The sequence below is a fragment of the Adiantum capillus-veneris genome, chromosome 5, assembly GCF_014529385.1.
Source record: "Adiantum capillus-veneris isolate H3 chromosome 5, ASM1452938v2, whole genome shotgun sequence".
NCBI lineage: Eukaryota > Viridiplantae > Streptophyta > Polypodiopsida > Polypodiales > Pteridaceae > Adiantum > Adiantum capillus-veneris.
The window spans coordinates 64,286,347-64,297,672 of NC_140935.1; the positions used below are offsets into that span (position 1 = coordinate 64,286,347).

Below are 11,326 nucleotides of genomic sequence, written 5' to 3' on the forward strand. Positions count from 1 at the left end.
ACCATAACCGGAGTCAATTACACTTACCATAATTATAATCAAAAACCATAACCATAACCAGAAATCATAAACACAAAACGTAACTCGAAACCATACCAAAAACGTAAGCCATAACCGGAAAGACTTACCTAAAGATAATCGAAATCCATAACATAACCGAAAATCATAAATGCAAACCATAACCGGAGTCGGAAACACTTATCATAACCATAACGGGCAACCATAACCATAACTGGAAACCATAAAGGCAAACCATAACCGAATATGTAACTCGAAACTATACCAAAAACGTAAACCATAACCGAAATTACTTACTAAAACAATAACCGGGATCCATGATCATAAACTACATCGAAAATCGTGACCATAAACCATAACCGGACACCATGGCCATAAACAGTAACTCAAAGCCACACCAAAAACCATAACTAAAACTTATGATCATAAACCATACTAAGGATTTGTATCAAAATGAACTCCACAGAGTTGTTAGCCAAGTCGTGTTTGAAGAGCATACATAGAGCAAGTCATACCATCACTATACAAACCTAAAAGCTACATGCATAGAAAACATCCATTGTCTATTCTTTTTATAATGGAATTTTTCCAAGTGCTTGGGCCAACCATTCTCTAAAATCTCCTTTAATATCTCTACATCTTCATGTTGAAACCATTTTCTAAAAAGCTACATAAATACAAGTAGTCAAAACCTTCCATAAACACCTACATATAACCCTTAACAAAACAAACAACATAATGGATTATCCAAGAACGTGGAGGACGATCGACCAAGCCACCCTCAATAAGCATGTGCATACATTTCATCACATACCATCCATAATCATGAGCATTTGGCTCTTGTGGAGTCTACACCAAGAAACAAAACAAATTACATTTGAATGCCAAAAGATACATTGAGATTTTGTAGATCACTCGCCTCAAGAGCTTCACATCCTATCGACTTTATCTGAATCCAATAGCTCTGACTGTACAACTTGATCCGTACAATATTTTTCAAAAGTTCGCATAATCTAAAACAAGGAAAGCAAGAAGCTTATGCAATGGGACTAAAGTTATTTAGCATACATAATCTCTACAAGTATACCTTTGTAGAACATCCCAATATTCATGAGTTGAGCGTACAATGGACAGGGAATCAAACATTATAAAGCATGACCTTTTTCGAGTAAGTCCATCTAGACGTAGACGATGCGGGTTGTACAAAACGATAAGCATCCAATGGGATCTGAACATAAGTAGGGTGTCATAAATTTCAAGAACATGCCATATATAAGAAAAAGATGGTAAATAGTATTACCTATGAAAGAAGGTGAAACTACGGATTTCAAGATCTGGTGAACCAAAGAAGTTCTTCATAACATTTTTTCCAATTTTCTTCTCTCGTAGAAAAGACAATCCTAAGCTATCTACAAACCACACTTGCTCAAGAATGTGTGTGAGTAATGTATGCTTCATCCAACTATATACAGCAAATATATATATGTGATACAAATATATATCATTTTTACTATTAAAAAGGAACAAAAACTAAAATTCATACATAGAAAATAGGTTCATAGCCATTATTGATGCCTCAACATCAAGCTCACTCTCTTGGAACGATCCATGCATGTCAATCCCAAGGTTAAAACATACAGACTTTAAGTGAAAAACGACTCCTCCACTACAACAGTAAAAATATCATAGAATAAAAAATATATATAATTTGAATGTTACCAAACTAGCCTATCGCTGAAAAACATGTAGCTTACATGACAATCCCTTCTGGACTTAGCGGTATGGGGCTTTTATAATCAATCACGCCCTGACGAATCTCAATTGCGACATGAGTTTCATCTTTGGCTTGTTGAGATTTCTTATCATCAAATATTGGCTGCTAATGATGTTGTGTGATTGATTTTTATTTATTTATTTTTATTTGATATAGATTCAAAATACCTGGAAAATCTCTTGGGTGCATCCATCCATTGCCTCAGGGTCATGCTTTATTTTGGTCTTTAGCATTTGAGTAGGAGCAAGTGAAACCTCCACTTGACTTGTACTTGCATCCTGGTGGTGAGTACAATCAAAGAATTTATTTAAAAATAGTATATGCATTCTTAAAGAGACAACGTACGTGAGCACTATACCGGTGTGGTTTCTGTTTTTGATGTAGAATTTCTCTTCTCTCTTCCTTTAGGTAAATCTGATGTTTGTATGCACTTCTATTGAATATTATAATTTATGAGAGTTTAGAATACATATATAATAATGCAGTACGTCAAAAAATTGAAACTTACAGCTTTATCATAGCCATTCAAAACTCGTTCTATGACCAACTTCTCTCGTGTTGGGATGTGTGAGTCCCATGATGCTAGCTCAATTTTGACAAATTCATCTATCCATGACTCCTTTGTTATTTTTCTTTTCTTCTTATGTGCACAAAGCGTTTATCTCCGCTCTCCCTGTTCTCTCTTTCTTTTCTTGTATGCCTTTTTGGCATTCTTAAGGTTGTGCTCAACATTAAAAATTCGAGAGTCGTGACATGGAAGAAGTGGGTTTATGAATTTTTGTGTTTCCCTTTGGCCAACCTATTGGAAGCGGTGGCACGACTACATTTTCACATTGATGCTTTCTTTCAAGGTGACGTTTCATATGCACTTTCTTCTCAAAAAGCTAATATTTGCTTATACATGCTTCAGAAGCTAAACAATACCGCAACCACGTTCCGGATTCATCTTGGTTACATTTAAAATAGTTGTTTTTCTTAACACTAAACAAACTCTAGATAATCAACGGAAAGTATTTCTCTCTCTCTCTCTCTCTCTCTCTCTCTCTCTCTCTCTCTCTCTCTCTCTTTCACACACACACACACACACACACACACAAGTGCTTTCTTCCTTTCTCTCTCTATCTCTCTCTCCAACATACATACGTACACCTTCGCTCTCTTACACACATACACACACACACACACACACACACACACAATCTTTGTAAGGTCTCCGACCCCGAGCTAAAAGAACACCATTGTACCATGAAACAATCATAATGGAAAAAGTTACTATCTTTTGTAGTTTTCCAAAATCTGTCGATTCCATGATGTTTAGAATGTCATAAAGCTTCCAAAAGTGAATTAAAATCATTTTTGTGAAAATTTTCCAAAAATAGTAAGTTTTTGGTCACCCGACCCATCAATTTTGATCGTCTCGAAAAACTGCACCCGTATCCCAAATTTGAAAAAAATGTATTTTCGGACGGCGAAGGCTGCTAAATATGGCAGGTACCCAGGTTAAAACACCTTAGTTATAGCTTAGTATAGCAAGTTTTGGCATTAAATTCTGATTCGTATTGCCCGTCTTAGGTTAAAATTAAATTTTCCTAAAGTTGTGCGTGGAGGCACAGGGACTCAGGGCCTGTGTGGGAACTGGCTCCAGGCCACTGCACCCGCGGGCGACCAGTCTTGATCTCCATTCTTGGTTGTCTCTGAAGACTCCGTCATTTTGAATTCTATATCTCTGACATCTTCTAGGCCATTGGCATTCCCATTATGATGTTGTCTGGCATATCCTTTGCTATAATCACATGGAATTCAGCTATGGTGATCTGTGAACAATGGTGATGGAGATGATTCCCCAACACTCTGCTCGTTTGTTTCCTGATATGCTCACAAATTCAGGAGCATCTTCGAGCTGTGGTTGGCCACATCTTTTCCAAGTGCAAAAAGACATGAGGTTCTTGTCTAGTTGAAAATCTAGCTTTACTTCTCTTGACAACTTTTCTTCGTTTTCACCAACAATGTTGCACTTGATCGTCTCAAGATTTCTTTCTATATGGATTGATTTTGCTATGACACTGTCCTTTGGTTGAGCTTTATCTGCATCTTCTTTGCTTTGACCACCTGCTTCCGTTGATGTCGATTCCATTGACTGTGATACAGCACTTTTTTGCAATTGTTGAACATTGTCCTCCTGCATTTGGGTACCCCTTAATCTTAATAGATCCATTGTAATTTTTGGTAGAATTTGTCTCTACGGAGGAGATTTTGGTGGTGTCTTTTGTGTAGCGTTTTGAACTTTAGCTTTCAATGACTTTGACTTTTCTATCACCTGTTCTGGAAACTTGAGGCTTTGCATCATCTTCAGATAGTCTTTGACTTCAGTCGGGCCATCCGTATGGGTATACGTTACCATGTGCATCTTGATATGCATATGTGAGCTTGATCACATGTAACTGTTTGAACACTATTGGATTTGTCGGCTTTTGACTCCGATTTATGGAGATCAGCTGAAACTTCTATCCTTGATGATCTTCATAGAAGCATTTGTCTACAGATTATGATGGAATCTAGCTCAATTGGAAACTTCCAACAACCATATGATCTTTCCATGGTTTCTGCTTTGAAGAGGTCTGTTGGCTAGAAGCTCTAGGGCTTCTAACTGGTGTAGCGTTTCCTGGTACATAAGCTGAGCTTGATGGATTTACAACTCCCCCCTTCCTAGGGTGATCACTATAGCCCGCTTCATTGTAAGAGTTCAAAATTGTTTGGCTCTGGTTTAGTCTCACCTTTTGGGATTGTGAAGGTACACTTTGGGTAGCACTGTTGATGTTTGGCATCTGCAAGCCTTCTACATAGTTTCCTATGTATCTCCGTGAAACATGACAAATTATTCTCCAAGTCAAGCTGTAGATAGAATTATCTTTTCCCTGATATTGTCTATCCCATGGGTCTCCTATGATATGAGCTTCTGTGGTTTCAGGACCCAAGGCATCATAGATGCTAGACTCTCGTCTATATCTACGACTGTTTTGGTCAAAGTATATGCTCGTTTGATCACAATATCAAAGATTGATTTTTTATGGAGGAGAGTTTGGCTTTGAACAGTTTTTTGGGTTCACTCAGTTAATATCCTTCATCTCTAGAGAGGATGGGCTATAATAGATTGCATATGAATTATGGGTGCCATACAAAGCTAACATCATTCTGTTTGATGGTCCCTTAGACTCGAGAATGATTGCACACTTGTGTCAGTGGGTGCAAAATCATTTTCAAACCTAACAGTCTTTTCATCCTTTGGTAATATCTCGACACCTTTACTAAATTCATGCAAGAATTTGTTGTTCAAAGAATCAATTTTAAGCTTTTCAGGTGTCCGTGCATCTTTGTGCTCATTTTGAATTTGCAGTACTTTTATTGGTGCTTCTAATGGTAATGTAGAATTATCTGATTGCATTGAAAGTGACGAGTTACATGCACTTACATCGAGATTCGCATTTCCAATTTGCTATGTACCTTGCTTGTTGGCAGTTGCTATGTCTCTGTTGTCTGGATTTCTTGGATAATCTTCAGAAACATGTCTACCTTTTCGTCCACAATTTGAGCGATACGCCATGATTGGTGGTATTTCACCTGGCTCTATCATGTCAAGCTCTTCCTGAGGAGCTTTTGTTTCTGTGCTTGCAAAATTGTTGGCATCTTCTCCTAAAACACTGAGCATCAAGCTGTAGATTGCTCCATCTTGACCTTTGTAGCGTCTTTGGCTTAGTTCTCCAATTAGATTGGCTTCTATTGGTCGATCGTTGGACCTTCCATTACTAGATCTCGACTATAGATCTTACCACTGTAATCTATGTACAATGACCCTGATTGCATATGCATTAAAATTATCTTTTGTGGACTTATGCAGGTCTCTGGATAAACACTTCGGTTGACTTTTTGAACTTCTATCTGCACTTCATCTTTAAGTTTGCAATACCTGGGCCCACTGAAGTCAGTGAACATCTAGGGAGTTCTATGAATCTGGCTTTACTATGATCAATAGGATCTTGCCTCCTGTGCTGCTTTTATTGTTCATTAGATACCTATGACCTTCTGAATCTGTGTATAAGACTTTATCCCCATTGTAGCCATATAGCTGCAAAATTTGCTATGTTGCAGTTGTGCATGTGTTGCCACTGCTACTAGCTTGTTCTGCTATACTTGAACTCTCGGCTCAATTTGAGTCCATCTTGGCTGGTTCTGTAAAACTGTCTCCTAGCAGATTTTGGTATTGATTAGAAGAATTTTTATTGCTCGTACTAGCCTAATTTGCAATCGCATGCGGGTTCTATCCTTATTCAACCAATTAAAAGCTAATTTTTGTAATGCAATTTCTTGCACTAGCTAATTTCTAGCATGCAAAATTTGAAAATTTGCCTGCCGCTCAATCAACTGTGAGTTGGTCGATTTCTCGCTTTTTTTGGCTGCTTGCTCAATTTTTCCTGGCCGCTGTTCTCGATTTGTGCTCCCTTTTGCTCGGTGTAACTTCTCGATTTGCAGTGTCTGCTCGGTGTGTGGTATTCTTTTCGGCTTTGCTTTTTGCTTTTCGGCCTTGTTCTAGCTTTTCCAGGCTCTTTTTTATCTTTTTTGGCTTTAGCTGGCTTTTTTCGGTTTTTACTGGCACTTTCTGTGACTTCCTTTTTTATTTTTTCTAATTATTTGTGAAATTTTGAATTTTCTAAATTTCTTGGTCTTTTTATGATTTTTAACAAATTTTTGGAAAAAATTTCCATCAATCTTGGATTTTTTAATGTATTTTTTGAGTTTTTATGATTTTTTTATATTTTAGGGATTTATCTGTGGTAGTTTTTTATTTTTTGTGATTTATTTGTGAAGTTTTAGATTTTTTATGATTTTTCCATGTGTTTTTTAAAATTTTGTGGATTTTCTATGCTTTTTTCTATTTTTAGTGTTTTTTTGTAAAGTTTTGTTTTTTTGTAATTTTTAATGAGGTTTTAAGTAATTTTCTGAATTCTTTATGTTTTTTCTTTTTTTTCTATTTTTTAATTATCCAAAAAATTACAAAAATTATCCAAAAAATACCCAAAAAAATTCTACAAATTCTCCACACATTGGGGAATAGTGCAGCCAAATAAAGTTACACAAATCACATATATTCAATTGCCAACAATTTCATCAATAAAATCAAGACTAAGCAATTAAACAATTTAATCATTACACACATCATTTATGCAATCAAAACATTGAATTAAGCATGCAAATTACACACTTTTAGGCACACATACACTAAAAAATTGGCAGTTTTTACCAATCTTTAGGTGCGCACACAAAAGGGTTAAATTTGTCGAATTTGCAATGTGACTTTACAAATCATTAGTTGGGCATGATTAGAACACACATCAATCATCACAATTGAAAAATGGTAACGCACACATTGATTTCTAGGTGCTCAAACATGGGCAAAATAGTGCACACACACCTAAAAGTAGCATACACACACTCAATTAGAATGCACACACACTTAATTTTAGTGCACAGGCACTTGAAATTGACCATCCAAGTATGCAATTAACTTAACTAGTCACCCAATTAGCAACACACATTCACCAATTAGCAATTGAAACTTATCAAATTCATGCACCACCAATTCTTAAAAATTTTGGCATTACGATGGCGTGAAAATGAATAATCGCAAAATTTTCAATCCAACATCAACATTGCATTGCATCAGCATAGCATAGCATTACATTGCATCATGGTGGGATCTCTACACAATTCTACACATCCTTAGATTCTAGGGAGGTTGAGAATACCACCTTAATTACCTTTCCATTGAAGATCAATTGAATGGTCGAATGCTCCAATCCTTCATAGAAAATTAGTAAGTTATCAAAAATTAGTCAAATTAGCAAGGGGTTAGTGTGAAATTAGAGTGTGTAAACACACAATTGGCAAGATACGGTTACACATTAGGGAATTATGAACACAATGCTTCATGCACACACATTCAAAATCCACAAAAACATAAACACACAAGTGAAATAGTGAGGGAACGCATTCGTTTATGCCACAATTACACTAGCGTAGGCCATCGTTCCCGACAACAACGCCAAATGTTGGGGGTCCCATCGTTGCAATAGCTCCAATGACCAACAAAATTATCAATCCGGAGGGATGAGCTACCCTGCTAGGGCATGGAAACACTCACACGGTTAGTGAGCTAATTGTGGCAACACAAATGGTTAACTCTATGAGGTGAGCTTCTCGGCCTATGGAGGAACTAAGCCGCAATGAAGGGCAATCTCCATATCCACTTCTCTTCACCTCTAATCAGCCCAATCACACACACTACGATTGCAAGACGCACACAACACTAATCCTATCATGCAACACACTAATTGCAAGTACACACACATAGATCTATCAAGCACCACACTCCAATCAAACCTACATGCACACACAAGCAAAAGAGGACAATTACACAAGATTAGAGAGGGATTAACCACTAATTAGTTAAGATCTAGTTAATCTAATCATCATAGGCAATCATAAGAAGTAAGAGAGAGGCATAGTGAGAGAGAATGAATCATTGATTAGTGTTAATCAAGTCTCATGAGCAAGGAGAAGCTCAAGACTCCATAGCCACACACCTCAAGAGCTCTCACCAAAGAGTGCTCTCAACAATTGAATTGAGAACCTAATTTCTTTTACACACTGCTTTATATACCTAGGTTAAAAATATGCAATGTCTGGGCGCCCAAGGCCTTTAGGGCTCCACCACTTACTGAATTTGCTACCTAGGCACAATAACTGACCTATTCTTTACAATTTGGAACTCCCATTGAACCCGTAATACATTAAATATTACAATGGCTTGAAATAAATAAGGAATTTACAATGCGTTACCATATTGGGAAAACATGAAAAATGTGTAACTCCAATCTTTACTGCTTCTTCACGTTGATCTTCAATGTGCATCTGTACGTCTTCGGTCTTTAGCAACTTCTATTAACTGACATTGAATCAGTTAACAAGGAGCCACTATTGAAGGACCTTTATGTTACTTGTGTTCATCTTCATTTCAACTTTTGTAATGTTAGTCTGATTGTACAACTTAAATGTATTTGGACGTCTGATCTGTGAGTACATATTATCATAGTAGAGTTGTTGATGTAGTCATGCACATGCGCTTCATCTATAATACATGCACCCAAGGTAAAATTGATCTCATCTACGGTTGGTTTTCTTTCATGAATAATGGTCAATAACTAAAGCAATTTAGGGTCCATTGCATGTCTTACAGAGCATGACATCTTGTAGAAAGTTGCATGTAGCCATTGGCCCAAGCTTGTGATATGGCATGTGTTACAAAGCTCCCGTGTGTGACTACAAACTGGTGGTAGTTGGGCAAGATCACCGAGCAAGAGAACACATTTTTTGTTGAAGGAATTTCCCAATGAACTGCTTGTTACGTTGATAATTTGTCTTACAATAAGGTCAAAAATTGTTTGGGTTAACGTGGATAGCTCGCCTATAATTATAATACATGTCTCTTTTATGTCTAAATATCGCTCATCGATCTCATGAATAGAGACGGGATACTATTGATTTGTGGCTGGTATCTTGAACTGGTTGTGGATTGTAGATGCAATGCTGCTAAGTCTTATTGTTGCCGCTCTGATGGAAATTAATCACCCAACAATAATACAGAAGTGAGAACAGTAAGAGTGTCTATTTCATTTGTCTGTCGACCTCGTTTATCTCTATATATGTGAGGTATCACGCCGTGCAAGAGAGACATATTTTTAGATTTTTGAGCAAAGATGTCACATTGCATGTTCCAATATTTATACAATGTAGTAATTTCAAACCATGACCTAGCATATGGACAATAAGCTAGTTTAAAGTTAGCTTCACTTTTCTCCTTAGCTTAGTAATGCTTGGATTGTAATCTTGTAGGTCTTGTGAACTTCATATTGACACCTAGTAGGGGAGAAATGAGGACATTATAGTATGGCATCAATTATTTAGACACCTAGTATGGTATCAATTATTTAGAGCTAAAATAAAGATGCACAATGTGAATTCACTATTGTGATACACCACATACATTCGCTACCTGTGTATTCACTACTCCAATACATAACATGCATTAGCTAGCAACCGTATGCAAAGAGTTGCGTGTGTAACTAACATGTACAGATGTTGATCGACCGCAAGTGTATAGTTCTGAAACCGAGATCCAAATAAACCAAAGCAAAGGAAGTAATGCAAAAAATCCTAAAACAAGCAAATACATAAAGCATGAATGAATTACAACAATAAATAAGGTGTTTTATGTACCTGCAATGCTATATTGCTGCTTTTTGATCGTCCAACTTACATGAAATATTTGAGTCAAGCTACCAAAAAGCAATGTGAATAGCTAAACATATTGTCTTGCAATTGCACAGATGAAAGTGCAAAGTATACAATGCACGTCATACAAAGGTGCCATACAAAAGTATGGTGGAGAGTTGGCATTGTGGTCTCTCCAAAAAATCATAAGAAACGAAATCCGTGCCTTGCCTTGTAGTAGCGTTTATGTGTTGCACCAAGCAAATGCATGCGCATGGGAAATTGGATGCAGATAACGGACCTTGCAGTGTTTGTTGAGCTGGACTCATGCTTGTGTAATTGGAACGTGTAGTGTTGTGAATATATGTCCTCTCTGCCATACACAAAACACACAAATGTAACTTTATGGTCTATGTCCTTTGATCAGTATTACTCTCTCTCTCTCTCTCTCTCTCTCTCTCTCTCTCTCTCTCTCTCTCTCTCTCTCTCCCCACAATTATGTCTTCTTGCCTCCTTGCTGACTAACCTGCGATACGTTAAATATGGAGCTTGATTTATCACTTGTAATTTTTTTTAATTAAAAACGTACATTTGTAAGGCCCCCGTTATGAGGAGAAGCCATTGTGCATAGAGAAAAATCACTTATGAAACTAAAATCACTCGTCGAAAACCAAAAGTCTCACGACCAATCTTGAGCAAAGCTCTAGACTAGCTTTGCCAAAATATTTTCTTTTTGTCGGAACATTATGGCCGGACAGTGGTCAAAAAGTGGTCAAAAAACGACCGATTGTTTGGTCGGTTGGCGGTAATCAATAGCCGATGGCCGGTGGTCGGAAGTCAATGGCCGGTGGCGGATTTCAAAGGCGGACTTGTCTTCTCAAGGGCGGCCATACATGGGCGGATTGGAGAGTCCGATTTGGACTTGTCTACACAAGGGCGGCTACACATGGCTGCCTCTCATGAGAGAGGGCAATCCTTTTGGCCAATAAAAGGAGGCCTCTTCTACACACAAAAAGAGAATGTGAAGCATTGTGGTGCATTGTGAATTTGATGAGAGGTCATGAGAGTAGAGCAAGGTGAGAGCTCCAAAAAGGTATAATCCCTTTGTAATCTACTTCTTGTTATTAAGTACTAAATCCATTGAGTGGCTGTGGACGTAGCCCACATTGGGTGAACCACGTATATCGTGTAAGCTCTCTCTCTCTCTCT

General features: G+C 37.4%; 1 pseudogene; it reads right to left on the bottom strand.

Annotated features, from left to right (window-relative positions):
• Nucleotides 1-581: 581 nt before the first annotated feature.
• Nucleotides 582-5,498, bottom strand: LOC147457440 (uncharacterized; annotated as a pseudogene).
• Nucleotides 5,499-11,326: the final 5,828 nt, after the last annotated feature.